The sequence below is a fragment of the Aotus nancymaae genome, unplaced genomic scaffold, assembly GCF_030222135.1.
Source record: "Aotus nancymaae isolate 86718 unplaced genomic scaffold, 86718_ANA_hifiasm-v0.15.2.pri h1tg000059l, whole genome shotgun sequence".
Lineage (NCBI taxonomy): Eukaryota > Metazoa > Chordata > Mammalia > Primates > Aotidae > Aotus > Aotus nancymaae.
This window is the reverse complement of record NW_026988473.1, coordinates 34,275,160-34,300,532: the sequence shown is the minus strand read 5'-3', so window position 1 is coordinate 34,300,532 and position 25,373 is coordinate 34,275,160. Positions and strand designations below refer to the sequence as shown.

At 36.3% G+C, this 25,373-nt stretch overlaps 1 long non-coding RNA gene across 1 annotated transcript in view; it reads left to right on the top strand.

The window, feature by feature from the left end:
- The window catches only part of LOC105717215 (uncharacterized), a 64,121-nt gene that overhangs the window by 14,112 nt on the left and 24,636 nt on the right, over positions 1-25,373 (top strand). The window contains exons 2-3 of the long non-coding RNA XR_001107476.2: positions 556-637; positions 11,498-11,589. This is a non-coding gene — a long non-coding RNA (uncharacterized LOC105717215). The remainder of the gene's footprint in view (positions 1-555; positions 638-11,497; positions 11,590-25,373) is intronic.

Here is a 25,373-nt window from a genome sequence, read left to right as displayed (position 1 = left end):
AATGGTCACCTGCTCTGCTTATACATACAAATTTGGCCTTAGATTTTTTTGTTTCTGAACACATGTTGAAAATGGGGATTGAGCAGACTTTAAGGATACTTAGAACTGGAAATACCAATTAAGTTGGAAGAGGGTGGAGGTTCAGCATAATGAAACAGAGTTGAGGCATTTCAAATGAAAGAATTAGAAACAATACACAGTGCAGCCTTCAGTCTGTGGCCGAAGGCCTAGCAGTCCCTGGCAGATCATTGGTGTAGGTCCAAGAGTCCAAACACTGAAGAACTTGGAGTCTGATGTTTGAGGGCAGGAAGCATCCAGCACGGGAGAAAGATGAAGTCCAGAAGACTCATCAAGTCTAGTCCTTCCAACCTCTGATGCTTTATTCTAGCTGGCAGCTGATTACATGCTGCCTACCCAGATTGAGGGTGCATCTGCCTCTCCCAGTCCACTGACTCAAATGTCAATCTCCTTTGGCAACACCCTCACAAACACATCCAGGAATAATACTTTGCAAACTTCAATTCAATTAAGTTGACACGACATTAACCATTACAGGTGCCAACCTAAGACATGGGTCAATACCAAGAAGAGCAAAGTTGAGAAGTGGAGAGAAACAGATGACTGATGACAACAAAATGTGAGTATCTGTCTTCAGATGTGTGATCTGATGTCTACCTACTTGACTAGGATTTTTGTCCTTAAACAGTTTTAACTGAGTTTGATCACTAGTAAACAATAGTCCTAACTAATTCAGCTGCTGTTCATATAAATCAAACCTGAGATGTCACTGATTAGTAAACTTACGGAAATTTGGGTTGCATTGTCCTTTAGGAGTACTTTTCTAGTTCAAAGTTGCACATTTTCTCCTCCGCAAATTTTACTAGACCAGGAATAATCCAACTCTTGTGTGTTGGTTGTTAATTTGTCATTGACATATCTGAGTAGCTATTCAGATTCATGCCTGATGAGGTTGAGACATAAGATGGAACATTTTGCATGAAGAGTAGGAAAAAGAAAGAGACAGATTGAAGCAGGTACCAAAAAGTGACTGCAAGCCCATAAGTAAAAAATTCTATTATTAGGAAAAAATATTTCTAGAGAACCTAAAACTAAAAGAGTTTTCCCACATGTTTGACTTTGTTTCATCCTCACAATTCATGAAGTATTTTACCCAACATGCTAAAACTAGTAGAGATGAGGAAGCTGAGGCAAAGGTAAGAAAAACCTGCCTGTCAATACAATGGCAAAGAATAGAGCAAAGGTATAAACCCAGAGAGTTCAGAGCCATAGTCATGTTCTACTAACCACTACTTTAGTGGTCTTCAAAGTGCCATCTGCAGACTCCTGAGTGCTCTTGAGATCTTTCCATGAGATCCATGAGACCAACATTATTTTCCTAAAAACACTAAGGCATGATTTGCCTTTTTCATAGCAACATTTGCACTCATGAAGCAAAATATTTGTGGGTAAACTGCTGGTGCCATTGCACAGATCAATGCAGTGGCATTGAACTGTACTGGTATTCATTGTGTTCTTCACACACTCAGAAAACAATAAAACTCTTAATGCCAAGGACATTAATGTTATACTTGATAAAGCAGTAAAATTATGCATCGTATTAACATCTCAACACTTGCATATATGTCTTTTCAGTATTCTGTGTATGATGAAATAAAAAGTACATGTAAGGCATTTATATTGGTTGTGAAGTATGATCGTTGTCTGAAGGAAAAGCATTGATGAGCTTATTTGAATTGAGAGGTGAACTAGTCATTCTTTTTTTTTTTTTTCAGACACGGTCTCACTTTATCACCAGGCTGGAGTGCAATGGCACGATCCTGGCTCACTGAAACCTCTGCCTCCTGGGTTCAAAAAATTCTCCTGCCTCAGCCTCCCAAGTAGCTGAGATTACAGGTGCACACCACCATGCCCAGATAATTTTTTTATTTTTTGGTAGAGATGAAGCTTCACCATGTTAGTCAGGCTGGTCTCCAACTCCTGACCTCAAGTAATTTACCCACCTTGGCCTCCCACAGTAATAGGATTACAGGTGTGAGCCACCACACCCAGCCTTTTTTTTTTTTTATTTAAATAGAACACCATTTTTATTAGAAAGAATGAGAGCCAAATTAAGGATACTCACATTTGACTATTTTGTAGATAATTTCTCAAAAATCAATGAAGTGAGCCTGTCACTACAAAGTCAAATGGATAACAGTATTTATGGCCGTTCATAAAATTTGAGCTTTTAAGCAAAAACTAGAATTTTTGAAAACTTATATTTAGCACTGTGCACTTGAGAGATTCCTAATAAAGCCTCTTCTTAGCCAGGCATGGTGGATTGTATCTGTAATCTCAGCAAAGCACTTTGGGAAGCCGAAGTGGGTGGATCACTTGAGGTCAGGAGTTCGAGACCACCCTGGCCAACATAATGAAACCCTATCTTTACTAAAAATACAAAAATTAGCCAGTTGTGGTGGCACACACCTATAGTCCCAGCTACTTGGAAGGCTGAGGCAGTAGAATCACTTAAACCTGGGAGGCGGAGGTTGCAGTGAACCAAGTTTTCGCCACTGCACTCCAGCCTAGGCAACAGAGCAAGACTGTGTCTCAAAACAAAACAAAAAAATAGACTCTTCTCGTGGTATCAAAGATGACATTAACAAATATAACTTTTTGATATTATAGCATAAAAAGTGTCAGCATTTGAAAGATATGGATAATTCAGTTAACCAATGTTTTTTTAAATGATCAATGCATATTACAAAATTGCTCGCAAGTAAATGATTCTTTGAAAGTGCCAAACCTTTGGGTTATAATGCAAGTGTAAGAAGTTCATAATTATGGTTTCAGAGTCCGCTTTGCAACTAACTTTTAAGAAATTACCACTTGTCAAATTTTCAGCACTGTATCAAGAAAGAATATATGCAATATTTTGACTTCTCTTACTGTTCTTCAACCAGAATAATCTATCACAACAAACTGAATTCAGAAGCATATATAATAAGCCAGCTATTAAAGAGATTCATAAAAAGTAAAACAATGGCACTGCTCACACTAATTTTTTATTTTGAAAACAGTTACTTTCATTAAAAATGTTATTTATTTTAATATGTAATAATGTATTTATTATTTTAAAATTATTTAATAAACATATTTTTAAATTTCTCATTTGTTATTATTAATATAGTAAATGTCAATAGATAAAAATTACATAAATAAAAGCTCTTTGGGCCCCTTAATAACTTTTAAGAGCATAAAGGGATGAAAAGACCAAAAATGTTTGAGAATCATGGCGATATTCTGCTTCTCAAACATAAAACAAATGTGGTTATGGTTTTTCCCTTAATAACTTGCCTTTTAGAGGAAAGGGGAAGCAAAAGAGTAAATAAACAAAATACGTATTGTTGGAGAAAATGCTTTGAAATAAATGACCCCAGGACTGTGACGATAGTAAATAGAGGAAAAAGGGGAAATGGGTTAATTTTTCACTGGACTGTTCAGAGAAAGTCTCTCTAGGGATGTGACAGTTACGCTGAGATGAGAAGAATGATAAGCTGTCAGCAATGCAGCAAGCTAACCGAACAGTCACGGGGATAGCAATGTAAAGAGGCCAAGGCAGTGTAAAAAGCTTGCATTAGATTTCAGAATTGTATCATCCCAAATCCCATGCCTCACTCTCCTTCTCTCAAACCACAGCAGATTTCTCTTAGGCCAGTAGTGCTGTGGCCCTTGGAATAATCCACTTGGAAAATAGAGTGGAGATTGTTTAGAATCTTCCTGAGTGATGGCTTTACATTCAGTTAGTTGGCAGGTTAATCCAGAGTTTGCAAACAGCCTTCCATTGCTGTGAGTAGAACTCTCAAGAGCAATACTTGTCAGCAGTGCCAGGAAACTGCTGTTGCAAGAAGTAGGAAAAAGAGTGGAGATTAATTTTACAGAGAGAAGATTTAAAGAGGACTTATAAATTATGTAGCTAGTTTTCTATATCTTGGCCCTGGTCTGGAATTTTTTGAATAAATTATTTGAGCCAATTTCACTGTGGTTGCAAATATTACGTTGTGCGCTGTGGTCTCTGAAGCATGTGCGTTTTGCTGAGCTAGCATTCTGTAAAACTGCTGTAAGCTACTGACGACAGCGGTAGTTCTCACTGAAAGGGTTCTCTCATCTTCTACTCCCCAAGACGCTCATGAAAGGCTCAGAGGCAAAAAACGAAAAGACATCTGTGTAGTAAATGAGGAAAACTATAAGCATTATTTCATGGAATAATGGAATTTTATTTCCAAAAGTCAGATGGTAATACCTATATCACCTCCTGTCTGGAGTGAGCCTTTACAAAGAAGTAGCTGGGCAAACTTTAAAGGAGTGCATGAGTCGGCATCACAGTGCACACCTTCATGTGGAAGCACTAGCTCGGATGCAGAGCGAGAGCATGAAGGAGAAGCTACACGCTGGGTCCTCATGATACAAAACAGCTGGGTGACTAGGATATTTCAGCAACCCACAATTTGACTCAGCCACATCTCTGAGTTATAGCCTTGCAGTTAAAAGAGCCTGTGTTCATGGCTGGATGTGTAGGGGAAACCATAGGTACTTTCTCCGCACATAGATGATGAGGCAATTTACCTCAGGCTTCCCTTTCATTCTTCTCTATGCTACCCTCTCCTTCACAAAAGGAAATTTACTCTCAGAGTTTTAGTTATTGCCCCTGTGCCAGCGATTCAAATTTTTATGTCCAATCCTGGCCTTCCTGGAAGTTAATATTCTTCATGTTTGTCTGTTGGATATTTTACCATATAGCCACATACCCAAAATCCAACCACACATTTAAAATCAATTTCCTACTCCACCGTCACTGTTGATATCATCTCCTGTCTTCTTATTTTTGTGCCTGGCTGCTTTTCTTTTCCAGTTTTGGGAGTCAAAATTGAGAAGTTATTGGTGGTCTGTATACTTCATTGCTTAACTGAAACCCACCAGTACCGCTTGTAAGCCTTGAGACAGGAGTGCCTGAGGTCATATGCTTAAACTGAGGCATGCTAATAGTATACTGAAGTAGAAACCTGGATCCAACTGGGCTTGATTCTCTGTGCTAGGACAGTAAAGTTGTAAGAGAGCAGAGCCAAGATGAGATTCCTTAGATGAAATCACCTTAATGAAACAACTTAAGGAGGAGAAAATTTATGAATTTCAATTTGCTGAACTCCCTGAAATAGGCCTGGGATTTGTTTTTTCTTCAAAATAGTTCTTCACGTCTTCCTTCAGTTCTGTGAAATACCCCAGGATTTCTCCAATTAATTTCTCCTTTTGAAGAGGTTGAATAAGGAAGGATGAGGGAGCTGAAATTAACCTGAAGGTTTTTGCTTTTATTTTTGTTTTTTGTTTTTCAACTAGAAGAACCAAATTAATACACAGGACAACTTAAAAATCTGAATTACATAAAAATCCAATAAATTTATTAGATAAAACAGATAAGTGGTGCTGCTCTAATTAAAGTGGGTGTGAGGGACTTCTGTAAGCTCAGTGCCCTCTCTCTCTCTCTCTTTCTTCCTCTCTCTCTCCCATGCTCTGTGGTAACACCCAAGGCATAAATCTTGGCACTCTGAAGTGTGCCATTGAAAAATAGCTTTTCTATATCTATCCATTCACAAGTGATGTCAGCTGTTTCTTTAAAATATCTTTCATTTTCCTTCCCACTCCACATGCTGTCCCCGCCACTACTAGAGTCTTAATTTATGTCATCTCACACATAACTTTTATTAACATATCCTAGCTGTTTTCTCTGTTTACCATCATTACCTATGTTAAACCATCCTATAAATGTGATTATCCATAGCTATCTATTTATCTAAAATCTACAGTGGTTTCCTTCTATTACATCAACTCCAAGCCCCTGAGTAAACTGAGTCCCCAAATGCATCATCCAATGCAAGCAGTCTAGAATTCTTATAGTATAAGCACAGTCATTCCTGGTGCTATGTCTTTATTCAGGCCTTTTCTCCCTTAGAGAATATAATCTCTTCTCTAGACAAACTGATTCTTTAATATCCGGCTCAAGTTCTGCCCACTTTCTTCCCCATTCTAAAATGGCTTTTATAGTCTAGTGCACAAAATTTAGCACATTATAAGCAACTATCTCATGCTGTTGTCTAATGTTTTTTGTTTGTTTGTTTGTTTGTTTGTTTGTTTGAGACAGAGCCTCACTCTGTTGCCTGGGCTGGAGTGCAGTGGCACACTGTAGCCTCTGCCTCTGCCTTCCAGGTTCCAGCAATTCTCCTGCCTCAGCCTCATGAGTAGCTGAAACTACAGGCATGCACCCCACATCTGGCTTTTTTTTTTTTTTGTATTTTTGGTAGATATGGGGTTTGCCATGTTGGCCAGGCTGGTCTTAAATTCCTAACCTCAAGTGATCCGCCTGCCTCAGCCTCCCAAAGTGCTGGGATTACAGACATGAACCAATGTGCCCAGGCTGTAATGGTTTCTTTGATAGTCTGTGAGAGATACTAGATTAAGCTCCTAAATTGTGTGCATCTTAGACTTTAGTTTCTGACAAGAAATTAAGATCTGCTAGAGTCTTAATTTGTATTAATTTGTAAGTTAATTTTCCACTTAATTTGTAAGCATATTTATGCATATCTGAGGCTGATGGTGTTTGCCTACCTGGTTTGTATTTTTACGAAAAATCAAGATTAATTCTAAAAAAAAAAATCAATCTATTAAGGGTAATTCTAAAGAAATACATCTAGAAAAATAAGGCTTCTAAACTGTTACAAAGACAGTCCATTATATAGAAATTAATGTCAGTGCAATAGTGGTGGAGCAACTCCTATTATCCACCTATTCAATGCTTTTCTCCACAAACTAGTAGCAAAGTTTGAGTGGAAACGGTGGTTAAAAATAAAAGTGATTCAGCTAAAATTTTGATTGAGACTTTGAAAGCAATGTTTTATAGTCTGCAGAGGACAGGGAAATATAAATAATAAACATCAGAAAAGAGGATTAGGATATTGTGAATACACACAATGGGGGTTTCATAAACTTGATAAACTCAGATCAGGAAAAGACAAGAAACCAATAAAACATCAGGGGTAAAAATATCAGCCTTCATGACAACCAGAAGATTGTGACTCAAAATGTCTGAGTAGAGTAAAAATGTCTAGTACCATTGCCATACCATAGCAGTGGAAACGATTACATTCCCCACATTCACTGCATTTGCCCAAGGAAATGGTAAAAATGTCTATGTTAGCTGGAAGGAATGAATTTACAAGCACTGGAGTTACTCTTTGGGGACTTCATCAACTAGCTGGGAGGGGGAAAAATCTAAAGAGCACTCAAATTACTATAATTCTCATAACTGTGCTTGTGATAGTAGAATTAGAGAAATTAAACTTTGTTATTTATGTTGGTGAATTGATTTAATCCATGAGCCAAAACACCTGGAAATACAAAAGTGAGTTTTACCTAAAGTCATTATATACCCCAGTTTCAAAGAATAACCCTAGTATATACGCACTTCCTAGAACTCTTTTAAGTGTCCCAGTATGGAAAAAAATTATAGTCACCCCACTATTTATAAAGTTTTTCTATACTATAATATTTATCTCTTGAGATAAGAGATATGCAACTCTGACCTGGCTAAAGACATCAAACTGACAGTGTGTGGAAGTGAGCTTCAACTTCAGGGCTTTTGACTAACAAATCTTAGGACTAGAGGGAGAAATGAAGGAAAAAACCCATGGAGATTGATGCTAAATTCTTCTTGGGCTGATATAATTTTCTTTTCAACTTCTGACTGAATGCAAAGTTCACCAGAACTTTTGCTTTTTTTGTACTTTCAAAGTAATTTTCTCTCATTTCGACATTTTGTTTTGTTTTACTTTTCACCTTTAAACAAGTAAGGTGAGGCAACATGGTTAGGGAAGGGTAAACAATCATGCTGGTTCCTAGTTTCCCTAACAGAATCCCTTATATTGCCACAGCTAAAATTTGCTAATCGGTTCCACAAGGGTTATGTCATTAGAGTTCCCCAATAATCTTGCAACTAAGAACTAATTATTCACTAGGAATATCATGATTTCTCAAGTTGTTATAGACCAGCGGCATGGGAAATCGAAGGCAAGTCATCACAATTTTAGTTCAGATTTCTTTCCACTACATAAGATTGCCTTGAAACTCTCCCCATTTTCCATCATCTTGAGTACTTGACCAGGGACCTTCTATAAATTTAGCACAGGTTTCATCTTGTAATACACCACTCAGCACTTAGTTCTCAGGGCACAGCAGTCCTTGTAAGAGCTCAGAGAAAAGCACAAACATTACTTTTCTATTCTGTATTTCAATCATCTTTTAACTTACTTGACACATTCATGTCTAAATTCAAACAATTAAGGATTGCTCTGCATTTGTTCTATACACCTCAAAGTACGGGATATCTCTCTCTCGATTTTATATATATATATATATATATATATATATATATATATATATATATGCATGCCACTAGTACGCAGAGATACGTATCCTCATTGTCTGGCAGATAGTAGTATGTAGTTTTTATGGGCCAGAGTGTGCTTTTGTTTTTGTTTTTAATGACAAAATTGCATGTATTTATCATGTGCAACATGTTGTTTTGAAATACATATACATTGTGGAATGGCTAAATTGAGCTAGTTAACATATGCATTACATCATATACTTATAATTGTTTTGTTGTGGGAACAGTTCAAATATACTCTCTTAGCAACCAGCCAGAATTTTTGAGCCATGTAAATAGGTAAACATCTTTAAATATGCAACAACTGAGAAGTAATCATATACAGTATGTTAAGATGGGCATTGTCAATATTTCACCAGGAATTTATTGATTTCTATCAAGTGTATCCTCAACTATTATTAATGCTAATAGATGTTCCACATGTTTTAGGAGAAAAAAAGTATGTTTTTTAGAATAAGAGAAACATTAAGTTTCTAAGAGACTGTACTCCTGAGAAATTGTGATGGCAAAGAATAAAAGCAGAGCACAGTTTCACAATTAAATAAGTCTGGGCAAATGTCCTAGTAGGTTTCTCAGACGATTTCATTTCTTGGACAGCAGGTACAGAGAATTGAGTAAACCATGCTCCTCACTTCATTGTACATCATACTCAATTATTCCAGCATGTTCCCTTCCTTATTTTATTTATTTTTATTCTCTCCTTTGTCCCTCCCACCCCATTGTCATTTCCCTACCACTGATTCCTTTATGCTGAATTCACCATAAAGTATTCAATGTGTTCCTTTATATGTATATAATATGGTTTGGCTCTGTGTCCCTATCCAAATCCCCACATGTAAGGGCAGGACCAGGTGAAGGTAATTAAATCATGGGGACAGTTTTCCCCACACTGTTCTTGTGATAGTGAGAAAATTCTCACAAGATCTCATGGTTTTATAAGGATCTGGCATTTCTCCTGCTGGCATGTATTCTCTCTCCAGTTGTGAAGAGGTGCCTTCCAGCATAATTATAAGTTTCCTGAGGCCTCCCCAGCCATGCAGTACTGTGAGTCAATTGAACTTCCTTCATTTATCTTTCTTTCCTTTATAAATTGCCCAGTCTTGGGCAGTTCTTTATATCATCATAAGAACAGTCTAATGCAGTAATTGGTATTGAGGGAGTGGGGCACCACTATAAAAATACCCAAAAATGTGGAAGGGACTTTGGAACTGGGTAACAGGCAGAGGTTGAAATAGTTTGGAGGTCTCAGAAGAAGACAGAAAAATGTGGGATAGTTTGGAACTTCCCAGAAACTTGGAGGGCTCAGAAGACAGGAAGATGTAGGGAAGTTTGGAACTTCCTAGAGACTTGTTGAATGGCTTTTACCAAAATGCTGATAGTGATATAGACAATGAAGTCCAGGCTGAGGTGATCCCAGATGGAGATGAGGAATTTCTTGGGAACTGGAATAAAGGCGATTCTTGCTATGCTTTAGCAAAGAAACTGTTGGCATTTTGCCACTGCCCTAGAGATGTGTGGAACTTTGAACTTGAGAGATATGATTTAGGGTATCTGGCAGAAGAAATTTCTAATCAGCATAATATAAGGTTTAATGATTGACCTGGGTGCTGTTAAAAGCATTCAGCTTTATGCATTCACATAGATATGATTTGGAATAGGAAGTTATATTTAAAAGGAAGCAGAGCATAAAAGTTTGAAAAATTTGCAGCCTGATGATGCAATATAAAAGAAAAAAAAACATTTTCTGAGGAGAAATTCCAGCCAGCTGCAGAAATTATATACATAATGAAGATCCAAATATTAATCACCAAGACAATGGGGCAAATGTCTCCAGGGCATGTCAGAGGTCTTCATGGCAGCCTCTCTCATCACAAACCTGGAGGCCTAGGAGGAAAAAATGGTTTCATGGACCTGGTCTAGGGCCTTGCTGCTTTGTGCAGTTTTGGGACTTGTTGCCCTGTGTTCCACCCTGGCTAAAAGAGGCCAACGTACCACTAAGGCTATTGCTTCAGAAGGTGCAGGCCCCAAGCCTTGATGGCTTAAACATGGTCTTGGGTCTGTGGGTACACAGAAATCAAGACTTGAGGTTTGGGAACCTCCACCTAGATTTCAGAGAATGCACGGAGACACTTGGATGTCCAGGAAGAAGTTTGCTGCAGGGGCAGAGCCCTCATGGAGAACCTCTGCTAGCACAGTGCAGAGGAAAGTGTGGGGCTGGACCCCCGACACGGAGTCCCCACTGAGGCACTGTCACTGGGGACCTATTGATAGTGGAGGTATGAGAAGAGGGCCACCATTCTCCAGATCCAGAATGGTAGATCCACTGACAGCTTGCACCATATGCCTCAAAAATCCAAAGGCACTCAATGCCGGCTAATGAAAGCAGCCAGGAGGGAAGCTATACCCTGCAAAGCCACAGGGGCAGAGCTTCTCAGGGCCATGAGAGCCCACTTATCAGCATGACATGAAGTCAAAGCAGATCATTTTGAAATTTTAAGGTTTAATGATTGACTGACCTATTGGATTTTGGACTTGCATGGGTTTTATAGTCCCTTATTTTGGCCATTTTCTCGCATTGACTAAAAAAACAGGTTTATTTACTCAATGCCTGTATCTCTATTTTGTCTAGGAAGTAACTAACTTGCTTGTGATTTCACAGGCTCATAGATGGAAGGGACTTGCCTTGTCTCAAATGAGACTTTGGATTTGGACTTTTGAGTTTATACTGGAATCAGTTAAGGCTTTGGGGGACTGTTGGAAGGGGATGATTGTGTTTTGAAATGTGAAGACATGAGATTTGGGAGGGGCTGGGGTGGAATGATGTCGTTTGGTTCTATGTTATCACCCAAATCACACCTTGAATTGTAATAATCCTCACATGTCAAGGGTGGGACCAGGTGGATGTAATTGAATCATGGGGCAGTTCCCTTACTCTGTTCTCATGATTAAGTGAGTTCTCACAAGATATAATGGTTTTATAATTGTCTGACATTTCCCCAGATGGCGTTCATTCTCTCTCCTGTTGGCCCTGTGAAGAGGTGCCTTCTGCCATGATTGTAAGTTTTTGGAGGCCTCCCCAGCCATGCAGAACTGTGAGTCAATTAAACCACCGTTATCTATAAACTACTGTCTCAGGCAGTTCTTTGTAGCAGTGTGAGAACAGACTAATACAGTATATATCCCTCAAAGAAATTTTCTTTCTCAATTTTTACTTTTTAAAAAACTCAGCATGTTTCTCCCTCCCTCCTTCCCTCCCTTCCTTCCTTCCTTCCTCTCTCTCTCCCTCCTTCTTTCTCTTTTTCTTTCTCTCTCTGTTAGTTTATTTTTTACATTTAAGTTTCAATTTCCTTATGGTTTATATTTGTATAAGGTATAATGTAGAAATCTAACTTTATTTTTTCCATATAGTAAGTCTTTTTTTCTCAGCAAGATGAACATTTATTATTTTCCCAGTGATTTTTATGCCTCCTGTATCACATAAAAATGTACCTAGGCATATTGTGTCTGTCTGTGCGATATTTGTTTCATTGCTCTCTGTTTTATTACATTAATCTATTTGCCTATAAACATATCAGTACTACACTTTTTATTAAAATATTTTTATAGTTTGTGTTAGTATCTGGTTAGTCTTGAACTTCTGTTTATTTCTTAAATAGCCTTTGCTATTCATGAAATTTCATCTCTCATATACATTTTAGAATCAGTTTTCAAGCTTGCCTTCAAAGGTCTGCTATATTTTGCATAGAATTGCTTTAAAAGGAAGGCAGCAAATCACACTGCCATGTATGCACCTATGCAACAATCTTGCATGTTTTTCACATGTACCCCAAAACCTAAAATGCAATAAAAAAAAAAAGAGTTGCTTTAAATTTTTTAATTCTTCTGGAAAATCTAACATCTTTACAATGTCACATAATTTAATTGACAAAGACAGTATTGTTCTCCCTTTGTTCTGCTATTTCTTTTAACAATCTTTAATAAACTTTTAAATTGTTTCCAAAGAGACATTTTGGATTTTTAATAAGGTAAATCCTAGAGAGATTATAGATTTTTAATATTATTAAAATAGTGTTTTTATTTTCTGTATATCTTTAATAAAGAAATTCTGCTGATTTTTTTAGATTTATTTTCTCTTCATCAGCCTTCTTAATTTTTGTATTAATTCTGATAATTTTCCAACTAATTTGTTGAATTTATAAGCAGATGCATAATCATAGCTTATTTTTCTCTCCCAAGATATATACCATTTCATTATTATTTTTCTTCTTGGAATGTGTTACCTAGGATATCCAATACTCTGTTGATTAGGGGTTTAAACAGTTGCTAAACTTACCTTGTTTCTGACTTTATTTTTTTTTATATGATCTCAAAAGGGGAGACATGAATAACCACCCCTTGTTTAGCATATCAAGAAATAACCATAAAAATTGGCAACCAGCTGCCCTTGGGGCTGCTCTGTCTATGGAGTAGCCATTCTTTTATTCCTTTACTTTCTTTTTTTAAATTATTATACTTAAAGTTCTGGGGTACATGTGCAGAACATGCACATTTGTTACACAGGTATACACATGACATGGTGTTTTGCTGCATCCATCCCCCATCATCTACATTAAGTATTTCTCCTAATGCTGTCCCTACCCAATCCCCCCACACCCTGCTATCTTTCCCCTAGTAGCTCACCCACAGACAGGCCCAGGTGTGTGATGTTCCCCTTCCTGGGTCCATGTGTTCTCCTTGTTCAACACCCACTTGTGAGTGAGAACATGCAGTGTTTGGTTTTCTGTTCTTGTGTCAGTTTGCTAAGAATGATGGTTTCCAGCTTCATCTATGTCCCTGCAAAGGACATGAACTCATCCTTTTTTATGGCTGCATAGTATTCCATGGTAAAGACAGCGTGTTTGATGATTTTCTATTAGGAATTGTGGTTACTATAATATTTTTGGTTTTTAACTAAATCATATCAAATTTCTAGTTTTCTAAAATCATAAATGATAGAATTTTATGTGGCTTCTCTTTCTAAATTTTTAAAGAACTTTAAAAATCATAAATAATTAAATTTTAATATAATATATAGTTACATGATTTGTTTTTGTTGGACTATTAAGATGATTAATGGTATTTGCACATTTCTCTAACGTTAAAATGTTCTTATTTTTCTATGATTAATTGTCCTTGATAACAATAATACACTCATTTTTAATATAGTATTGAATTAGGTTAGCCAAGATTTTTATCTGGTTATTCAATGCATTCATTAGAGTAATCAGACTATATATTCATTTCAAAATGGTCTTTATCAACTTTTGGAATCAAGTTTCTAGTATGGTTATAAAATGATGTAAGCATTTTTGTTTCTATTTTTCCAGCAATTTCTATAAGAATGATGATCTATCTCTTGAGAGTTACGTAGAACTCATCTTTAAAAGCATTTACTCCTGGGCTTTTTGGGAAGGGTGATGGAAAGGGGTTGAGATCAGTGTTTCTATTTATTTAATTAATTGTTAAAATATTGTTTTTCTATTTTTTGTTCCAGTTTTGCTATTTTATGTTTTACCAGATATCTACCAATTTTATCAAGTTGTTTAGTGGTCTATATTTCTCTATTATTATGTTAAGGGCCAGCAATTCATTTTCTTCCTATAATAACAACTCCCTCAGAATAACACTCCCACTTCCTTCATCTGCCTTTCCCTGAAATTTTCGACTGGAAAAGTCGGATGTTGTCATAGTCTTATACATTTTATTCTGAAATTACTTTTAAAGACTCTATAAAACCTTTGCTTTATTTGAACAATCTGCATATTTAAAACCTTCTTCAGGTGTGCCAGTATCCTAGGAGTTTCCAAACAAATATGTCTCATTCCTGTACTTAACTGCTTAAACGCTGCCCCCAAAAGAAAGTAAAATGCTCTCATTATAAAAGTCAGTTACTATTACTGCAATGATCACTACATCTCTAAAAACAATGATCTTATCTTCTAACAAATATTAATATGTTTATAGTCACAACAGAACTAGCACTTTGAAAACTACCCTAGTAAATATAGGCTATATGTTTATCATATATCTGGGGTATCTTTCAGCTGGACCATTTCACAGTACTCCAATAACAAGCATCACGTCTTCTAGGAACTTTGTAAGCACAACTGGTTCTAGTACTCATAGAACTGAATATAGTATGTGTAGTCAAAGTCTGACCCTTCCAGACTGAAATTCTGTGTGTGTAAGGCTAATAGAGAAGATTTTGATCCTGAGGGGAAAAAAACAAGAAATAAACTTCAGAGATTGCAGCATATAATAAAAAGCAGCTGCCACATGAGGGTCTATTTTAACTCACCGTGTAGTCCACATATGCACTGAGTTTCTCAGGTCCTGGTATTTCACTTCTCAGGCATGCATGGTCTACCTCCTGGGTTGTTCAGTAAAGACCAAAGACAGCCTCTTTCCCTTAATGCAACTATTATTCACTCATAACCTCTCTAATCAGAAAAAAGTTACTTAGACCCTAAGAAAAACATTAAAATATAAAACTGTTAGTGGTCCATGAGGACAAGAAAGGAACACAGTCATGAAGGGGAGAAGAGCTCTGAGATTAAGTGTTCAGCCTCAGTGTGCAGGAAAGGGGATAGAAATATGACCCAAAGACAGAACATTTATCACATTGATTTTGTGGCGCAACCAAGTATGTCACTGTCTTGAAAAAGTCTTGGAGTGGTTATTTTGCAAATAAATCCCACATCTGTGCATCATGATCTTACTCAGACTCACTGGCTGTAACAACCAACCATATTGACCTTTTGTTGGCAGGCCAATAATAGATTCAGAATTGGAGTCATTCATTTGTTGATAAGCATTCTTACCAGGCTCAGGTCCTATTTTCAAGGAACATATGGTTTTGTAGCACATGAGATGAGTAAGATGAGATAAGTACACAGATGCTTGGAACGTAAATTCTAAGAGCGTGTGTAGGAGAATGGCAGGCAGGGAAAGAGCTGCAGAATTGGTAAGTGATGGAGCAAAGGACTCTCCATGGCATGTAGAGGAATTTCTTTTAGAATAAATGTGAAGAGGAGTCACTGAAGTAGTCACTGAAGTAATATAATAAGACTTGTGTACTGGAGAGGTTACTCTTTTAGTAGGATGAAATATGGACTGGAAAGTGGAGACCAGGAAGAGATTTTAAGAAACAGTTTAAACAGGAAATAAGAGAAAATTGGACTTAAACCAGAAGTATGTAGACAAGATAATAGATGGAGAAGATGGGGTCAGAGCTCGAAAAGGATTTTCAGAATATGAAGCAACCTCCAGCCAACAGCCAGAAAAAAACAAAATTGGGATCCTCAGTCGTACAACCGCGAGAAGATGAATTCTGCCAACACCCTGAGGGAGCATGGAAGTGGATCTAAGCCGTGCTTGGACTTCTGACTCATGGAACTGTGAGATAATAAATGGGTATTCTTCTAAATAATTGAGTTTGTGGTAATTTTTTAAACAGCATTGAAAACTAATTCAGATCCTAAACATCAATTAGCATTATACTTATTCATGTGTGCAAATGGTGGACACATGGAGTGGCAGCATCGTGTGCCAAATAAGAGCCAATAAAAAGAAAAAGACGTTGAGGATCCAGGGAAGAGGTTATAAGTGGTAAATCAAGCAGGCCAAATACATAGGAGATTCTAAGATACAGGTCATGGACAAAAGCATAATTTTTGTGAAAAAAGTAGGAACTTCTGAAATTAGCTGGATGAAAGCAAGAATGCTTCTAAATGTAGCCACTTAGCATCTTTCTGTCTTGGCCATTTAATTTTTTTGCTTTCACTCAACACATGCTTACTCATACTCTCCTTGACTTCCTAAATACACTTTTAGGGTTTTTATGACATCACAATGTGGATGCCTTGTGAGAAACCTGAAATTACTAAAGCTGTGCAAACAGCATTCCTAAAATAAGAATTTCTTTATCATAAATTCTAAAGATAAGAGTTATAAATTCTCCATCTCTATGACTTGATTAAAAACTTATCAAAATATTTTCATTTCATGGTTTTAGAATATTCAAAAATATCTATCTGTAAAATTTATATAGAAATTATTTAATGTAAATAAGGCTCTTTTAAAACTGGTAGAGCTGTTCCTGTTTTTCCCATTCAAAGCTCATACATTATAGATTTTCCTGCATAATACAATTTTAAAACTCTTGGTAGGAGACTGCAACATTTTTGAGACCATGTCATAAAATGAAATGCAGATGTGTAATTATTATATCCATAAATCAAGTCATGAAATAAAAGGTATCCCTCTTCCTATATATTTTAAACATTCAAGCTGACTTTTCTTGACTCAAACAAACTTCTTACAGATTCAAGTCAAATGACAGAAAATAACTCTGATATGTTTTGTTTCATCCAGCAGAGTCTCAACTGGAGTTGTATGGTCCACCATTTGCACACATGAATAAGTATAATGCTAATTGATGTTTAGGATCTGAATTAGTTTTCAATGCTGTTTAAAAAATTACCACAAACTCAATTATTTAGAAGAATACCCATTTATTATCTCACAGTTCCATGAGTCAGAAGTCCAAGCACGGCTTAGATCCACTTCCAAGCTCCCTCAGGGTGTTGGCAGAATTCATCTTCTCGCGGTTGTAGGACTGAGGATCCCAATTTTGTTTTTTTCTGGTTGTTGGCTGGAGGTTGCTTCTCAACTGCTAGAGTTGCAGTTTCTTACCACCTTGCCCTCTCTATAGGCAGTTCACAATATGGAAGTTTACTTCTTCAAAAAGTGAGAAAAATTGGAAAGTGTTTCCGATGTGTGTTAGCAAAACACACACACACACACACACACACACACACACACACGGAGTGCTAATCAAGACAGTGATATCGCAACATGTTTTGTCATATTTTATGAGAAGCAAGTCTTCCCATACAGGCTGTGAATACGGGGCTACCCTAAGTTCTGTCCATCACAGTTCCCAAGATGCAAATAGTATCTTGGCATGTAAAAGAAAAATTTATTTATTTCATGTATAATTTTAATATCAAGCACATATTAGGACATTATATTCTAGCAATTATAATATTCTAGGACATATGTGTGAATATCTGTCTCACTTCTCGTAGTTACCTTTCATGGATATAAACTCATAATTATCTGTTAAAGAAAATGAGTAAAGAAATAAGGGGAGAAAATGGAAGAAAAAGAATATAGCATAATTCTGTATTAAGATAAAGGAGCAAGAATGATCAAAAGATAATTTCCTTTGCTGGCCATTGAAATAAGTGGGGCCATAACTTAAAGTAGGACAAACATAACAGTAAAACTAACACTGGTAACGGGTATTCAAAATAACATAGCAAAGAAAAAAAATTCACCAATATACTTATAACACACATTTCTGCATAAATACCTGGCTCTTCTTTGAGCTCTGAAGCCCTCAAGCCCAAGAAGCCCAAATGAAGAATTCTTGCTGAAGCTTGAGATATATTTTACAGAAGAAAACTTAACCAACTCGTGTCTATGTACATGATTTATGTTTAATTTTACAAATGGGTATGGTGTATTACATAACCTAGTGCTTCTCAGAAGCATTAAATGAATACATTGGTATGATCTATGAGGTTATTTTAGTTAGCAAACACTTTTAAAAATTTGAATAGCAATATATATATTTGTATGTCTTTACATATATTTAGAAAAATCTTTACAAAATAAGGGTAATCTACTGATTGATTCATTTATTCAATTGTTAGTTATTTGTTTGCTTATTTATTTCATTTCATCATTCCTAATATAATGTGGGGCAGAAGCAAAAATCAACCATATTTGAGAATGGCATACAAGATAGGTTTCAGGAAGGCCATGAGAGAAAGGCTATGGAGTAAAGTACTAGCTTGTAGTTAGAAGTTTTGAAGTAGCTGGGCATCATCTTTATTTACTGCTAGGCTGGCATGTTACTGTCTTAAGTGCAGCTGTCACCTTTCTTATTATTTGTCTATACTCTTGACTACTACTGAGCTGTGCAGGTCTTTAAGAATTTATAAAACACATCGAAGAAAAGGGGATTGATAATCCTAAGAAGATAGTAGGTGGTGCAAAAGGGTGTTTAAATGTGCATTCTATTTCCACTTTAAAGAAATATATTTTCTCCACTTCAGAATGTCTTGATTTCCAGCTCCACCAAGTTACTAGTTAGTCATTTTTCACATCCAAGTTTCCTTATCTATAAAATTGCAATAATAATAAAGTTGTTGTGTTTCTCATGAGTATCTAATAAATAAAGCAATTTCTATTGTCATGGTTGTCATTATTAGCAGCAGTAGTAAAAACCAACATCATTATCTAAAGGAAAATTCCTCAGAAGGTATAGAAAATTGTCTCTCAACAAAGAAACATAGAAAAGACATGATAGAAATATTTAAAGGGCAATTAATATTTGATCAATATTTTAAAGAACTGGAAAGGCAGTGGCTCAATATCAGCTAGATCTCTGTTATCATCTGTTTATTGGGTTTTCACACTCTACATGAATTATAAAAATTTTAAAAAGCATCATCTCCAAAATGCTATTTTATACTTGACTTATAAATATATCTTTTTTTTCAGGAAAAACTATCCTAACAAAATTCTGCCCAAATGGCATGTGTCAATATAACAGCTCAATTATGGGCACCTGGCAGCACATTTATTTTGAGACTAAGCAGCTTATGTAGCTTCTGTATCCTGTTTCTAAAATGAATTAGACAGATTTACTGACTCCCCTTCAGCTAATTAGAGATGGAAAACCTTACACCTGTGATAAATAATACAGCCTCAAAAACAACACACCTGGAAAATGTATCTGGCATTCCATGGGAAATAAATTCCCATTCCATTAGAATTCTAGACTGCAAATCATGGGTGTTTTGAACGACTAGGTTGTAGAACAAAAAAAATTATTAAATAAAAAAGGAAGGTTTTGAAGATGGTCTTTTACCCCTGTACATTTTTCCGTGGGCTAATGATTCATGGTGTTTTATTTTCTCTAGACTCTGGAAAATTAAGAGAAGAAAAAATAGGAAAACATAATCTAGAGTTTTGACTTATCCCTGTGCAAGTCTTGGCAGCTGTGTTTCTAATTACATAGGGGGAGGACTTAAAAATGACCAGTTCCAAGTACTTAGCTAATACCACTGGCAACTACAAGAGTGTATTTTCTAAATCTGTTTGGTTATTGGGTAATTTCTTTCTTCTCTCGCAATAACAATAACATTGCAATTATAAATGCACAATGAATTTATTCTAGAAAATGCAGTCTATTACACATATATGCATATATACATATATGTCAGGTTTCCCCTTTCTATCCAGAAGAGAGAGAGCAAACCTGTCTAATAAACAGGAAACAGGAGCTACATAAGCTGCTTAGTCTTTCTCTCTCCCCACCTCCGTCTATCTATCTGTCTGAGAGAAATCAAAATCACCTAAAATGCCACCCTAGACATAATCTTTATATACATTTTTTACACCTCTATAAGAACTCCCTACTTCTCCCTAATGTACGCACACATATCTTATTGAGATCATGATAAATATGATATTTTAAGAACAGCGTTTATACTTTACAGTATATTATGGTCATTCCTATGTCACTGAATACAGGCCTTCATTTTCAGTGGCTGATAACTAACCAATATATTGGTACTCTAGAATTTATTCCAAAGTCCCTGATGGATAGCAGTATTGTAAATAAAGACTGTTGAGCTGTAGTCTTTGTATATTTACATTTTCACACAAGTCTGATTCCTTTCTTAGTATAAACTTCTAGGTGTAGAGTTGCAGTATTTAAGTGAATAGATATTTTTGTAAGTTTTCATTACATAAACTGTTGCCAAATTACTCTCCAAAAAGTTGCATAAGGTTACATCCTCATTTTCAATTTGTGTTACAACCTATTTTCCTATATACCTACTATTAATAACAATAGATTTCACATTTTCCATTAAAAAATGATGCTCAATCTGATAATTTTAAATTGATGTCTCAATGTAAGTTAATTTCCGATATTTCATTACCTGTTTAGTTAAATATCTTTGACAGTGATTGATATTTCTTCTTTTGAGAGCTGCCGAATTATGTCATTAATTGATTTTGTTTATGTTTGTTTGCATGACTCTCTTTTTCTTTTTTCTTCTTGTGGCGATAGGGTCTCACTATGTTGCCCAGGCAGGTCTCAACTCCTGTGTTCAAGCAATCCTCTCACCTCTGCCTCCCTAACTGCTGGTCTTTTTCTTATTAATTTTAAAGAGTTGATTGTTAGTTAAGGTTATTAATCCTTGTCTCATTGTACCTGCCACAGATATTTTTTCCAACTTTATATTGTTAATATAGTTTTGAAATACTTGTCTTCTGCATTTCTGCTATGTGGAAATTATGCATTTTATTCTGTCCATTTTAATTTTAAAATGTAGTTTCTGCCTTTGTTGTAAGCTTAGAAAGAGGCTATTTTCAAGCCCTAAATAATAACATACTCACACATATTTTATTTCTCAGTAAGATTTCAGTCTTCAAATTATCTGAGATTTATTTTACTGTAAGAAGTGCTATGCAATTCTAAATTTTGTTTATCTTTTTTTTCAAATGGTTATCCAGTCTGAACTAAGTCTGAACTTAATTGTTTGAAAGAAACCTTTCCTTTTTTAAACATTCTCTTGTCTTCTATTGATCTACATATCTGTTTTGGCATAATTCTGGCCTAATTGTTTTATAATGAAATATGCTTTAATATGCAACAGGACAAGTCATCTGGTAATGGTTTTCTACTTTTCCTCTGTAGTTTTCTCTACATTTATTATACTACACTCTCCTAACACGTTCAAAGGGTCGTCTTCATTTTTACCAAAATTGAGAATGAAAGGGAAAGAAAGAAAATATCCTCCACAAGGCTGAAAAACAATATTGCATGCAAAATCCTTAGCACAATGCCTGACTACTTACAATAGTAAGTAGTCATCACTATTTTCATTATGATCAAGAATTATAAATTTGCCAGTGCTTTGGGGTTTTTTTTTAATTTTTTATTTTAAGTTTTGGGGTACATGTGCAGATCTTGCAGGATTGTTACATAGGTCTACGCATGCCATGGTGGTTTGCTGCCTCTATCCCCTCATCATCTACATTAAGTATTTCTCCTAATGTTATCTCTCGCCAATCTCCCCACTCCCTGCTATCCCTTCCCTAGCCCCCCACCCACAACAGATCCCAGTGTGTGATGTTCCCCTCCTATGTCCATGTGTTCTCATTGTTCAACACCTACTTATGAGTGAGAACATGCAGTGTTTGGTTTTCTGTTCTTGTGTCAGTTTGCTGAGAATGATGGTTTCCAGATTCATCCATGTCCCTGCAAAGGACAAGAACTCATCCTTTTTATGGCTGCATAGTATTCCGTGGTGTATATGTGCCACATTTTCTTTATCCAGTCAATCTTTGATGGGCATTTGGGTTGGTTCCAAGTCTTTGCTATTGTAAACAGTGCTGCAATGAACATACATGTGCAGGTATTTTTATAATAGAACGATTTATAATACTTTGGGTATATACTCAGTAATGGGATTGCTGGATCAAATGGTATTTCAATTTCTAGATCCTTGAGGAATCATCACACTGTCTTCCACAATGGTTGAACTGATTTATACTCCCACCAATAGTATAAAAGTGTTTCTATGTCTCCACATCCTCTCCAGCATCTGTTCTCTCCACATTTTTTAATGATCACCATTCTTTATTTTTTTCTTTTTTAATATATATTTTTTATTGTACTTTAAGTTCTGGGGTACATGTGCAGATCATGCAGGATTGTTGCATAGGTACATACATGGCAATGTGGTTTGCTGCCTCCATCCCCTCATCACATATATCTGGCATTTCTCCCCATGTTATCCCTTCCCAACCTCCCTACCCCGCGCTGTCCCTCCCCTAGTCCCCTGCAACAGACTCCAGTTTGTGATGCTCCTCTCCCTGTGTCCATGTGTTCTCATTGTTCAACATCCGCCTATGAGCAAGAACACGCAGTGTTTGATTTTCTGTTCTTGTGTCAGTTTGCTGAGAGTGATGGTTTTCAGATTCATCCCTGTCCCTACAAAGGACACAAACTCACCGTTTTTTATGGCTGCATAGTATTCCATGGCGTATATGTGCCACATTTTCCTTATCCAGTCTATCATCAATGGGCATTTGGGTTGGTTCCAGGTCTTTGCTGTTGTAAATAGTGCCACAATGAACATACGTGTGCATGTGTCTTTATAATAGAATGATTTATAATCCTTTGGATATATACCCAGTAATGGGATTGCTGGGTCAAATTGAATTTCTATTTCTAGGTCCTTGAGGAATTGCCACACTGTCTTCCACAATGTTTGAACTAATTTATACTTCCACCAACAGTGTAAAAGTGTTCCTATTTCTCCACATCCTCTCCAGCATCTGTTGTCTCCAGATTATTTTTTTTGTCTCCAGATTTTTTAATGATCGCCATTCTAACTGGCATGAGATGGTATCTCAATGTGGTTTTGATTTGCATTGCTCTAATGACCAGTGATGATGAGCATTTTTTCATGTGTTTGTTGGCTATGTAAATGTCTTCTTTTGAAAAGTGTCTGTTCATATCCTTTGCCCACTTTTTGATGGGGTTGTTTGTTTTTTCTTATATATTTGTTTTAGTTATTTGTAGATTCTGGCTGTTAGCTCTTTGTCAGATGGGTAGCTTGCAAAAATTTTTTCATTCTGTTGGTTGCCAGTTCACTCTAATGATTGTTTCTTTTGCTGTGCAGAAGCTCTTAAGTTTAATTAGATTCCATTGTCTATTTTGGCTTTAGTTGTCATTGCTTTTGGTGTTTTAGTAGTGAAGTCCTCACCTATGCCAATGTCCTGAAGGGTTTGCTTAGGTTTTCTTCTAGTGCTTTTATGGTGTTGGGTCTTATGTTTAAGTCCTTAATCCATCTGGAGTTAATTTTAGTGTAAGGTATCAGGAAGGGGTCCAGTTTCTGCTTTCTGCACATGGCTAGCCAGTTTTCCCAACACCATTTATTAAACAGAAAATCCTTTCCCCATTGCTTGTTTTTGTCCAGTTTGTCAAAGATCAGGTGGTTGTAGATGTGTGGCATTGCCTCTGAGGCCTCTGTTCTGTTCCATTGGTCTATATCTCCATTTTGGTATCAGTAACATTGTTGTTTTGATTACTGTAGACTTGTAGTATAGTTTGAAGTCAGGTAGCGTGATGCCTCCAGCTTTGTTCTTTTTGCTTAGGATTGTTTTGGCTATGAGAACTCTTTTTTGGTTCCATATGAAGTTTAAGGTGGATTTTTCCAGTTCTGTGAAGAAGATCTATGGTAGCTTGATGGGGATAGCATTAAATCTATAAATCATTTTGGGCAGTATGACCATTTTTACAATATTGATTCTTCCTAACCATGAGCATGGAATGTTTTTCTATCTGTTTCTGTCCTCCCTTATTTCCTTGATCATTGGTTTGTAGTTCTCCTTGAAGAAGTCCTTCACGACATTTGTTAGTTGTATTCCTAGGTATTTTGTTCTCTTTGTAGCAATTGTGAATGGGAGTTCACTCATGATTTGGCTCTCTGTTTGTCTGTTATTGGTGTATAGGAATGCTTGTGGTTTTTTCACAATTATTTTGTATCCTGAGACTGCTGAAGTTGCTCATCATCTTCAGGAGATTTGGGGCTGAAACAATGGGGTCTTTGAAATATACAATCATGTCGCCTGCAATTAGAGACAATTTGACTTCCTCTTTTCCTAATTGAATATGCTTTATTTCTTTTTCCTGCCTTAATGCTCTGGCTGGAACTTCCAATACTATATTGAATAGGAGTGGTGAGAGAGAGCATCCTTGTCTAGTGCCAGTTTTCGAAGGGAATGCTTCCAGTTTTTGCCCATTCAGTATGATGTTGGCTGTGGGTTTGTCATAAATAGTTTTATTATTTTGAGATACATTTCATTGGTACCAGTTTATTGAGAGTTTTTAGCATAAAGGGCTGTTGAATTTTGTCAAAGGCCTTATCTGCATCTATTGAGATAATCATGTAGTTTTTGTCTTTGGTTCTGTTTATTTGATGGATTACATTTATAGATTTGCCTATGTTGAACCAGCCTTGCATCCCCGGGATGAAGCCTACTTGATCATGATGGATAAGCTTTTTGATGTGCTGTTGCATTTGTGTTGCCAGTATTTTATTGAAGATTTTTGCCTTGCTGTTCAACATGGATATTTGCCGGTTCTTTTTTAGTTGTGTCTCTGCCAGGTTTTGGTGTCAGGATGATGTTGGTCTCATAATAGAGTTAGGGAGGATTCCCTCATTTTGTATTATTTGGAATAATTTCAGAAGGAATGGTACCAGCTCCTGTTTGTACATCTGGTAGAATTCAGCTGTGAACCCATCTGGACCTGGACTTTTTTTGGTTGGTAGGCTAATAATTGCTGCCTCAACTTCAGCCCTTGTTATTGGTCTATTCAGGAATTCAACTTCTTCCTGGTTTAGTCTTGGGAGGGTGTAAGTGACCAGGAATTTATCTATTTCTTCTAGATTTACTCGTTTATGTGCATACAGTTGTTCATAGTAATTTCTGATGGTAGTTTGAATTTCTGTGGAATTGGTGGTGATATTCCCTTTATCATTTTTTATTGCATCTATTTGATTCTTCTCTGTTTTCTTTTTTATTAGTCTGGCTAGTGGTCTGTCTATTTTGTTGATCTTTTCAAAAAACTAGTTCCTGGATTTATTGATTTTTTTGAAGGGATTTTTGTGTCTCTATCTCCTTCAGTTCTGCTCTGATCTTAGTTATTTCTTGTCTTCTGCTAGCTTTTGAATTTGTTTGG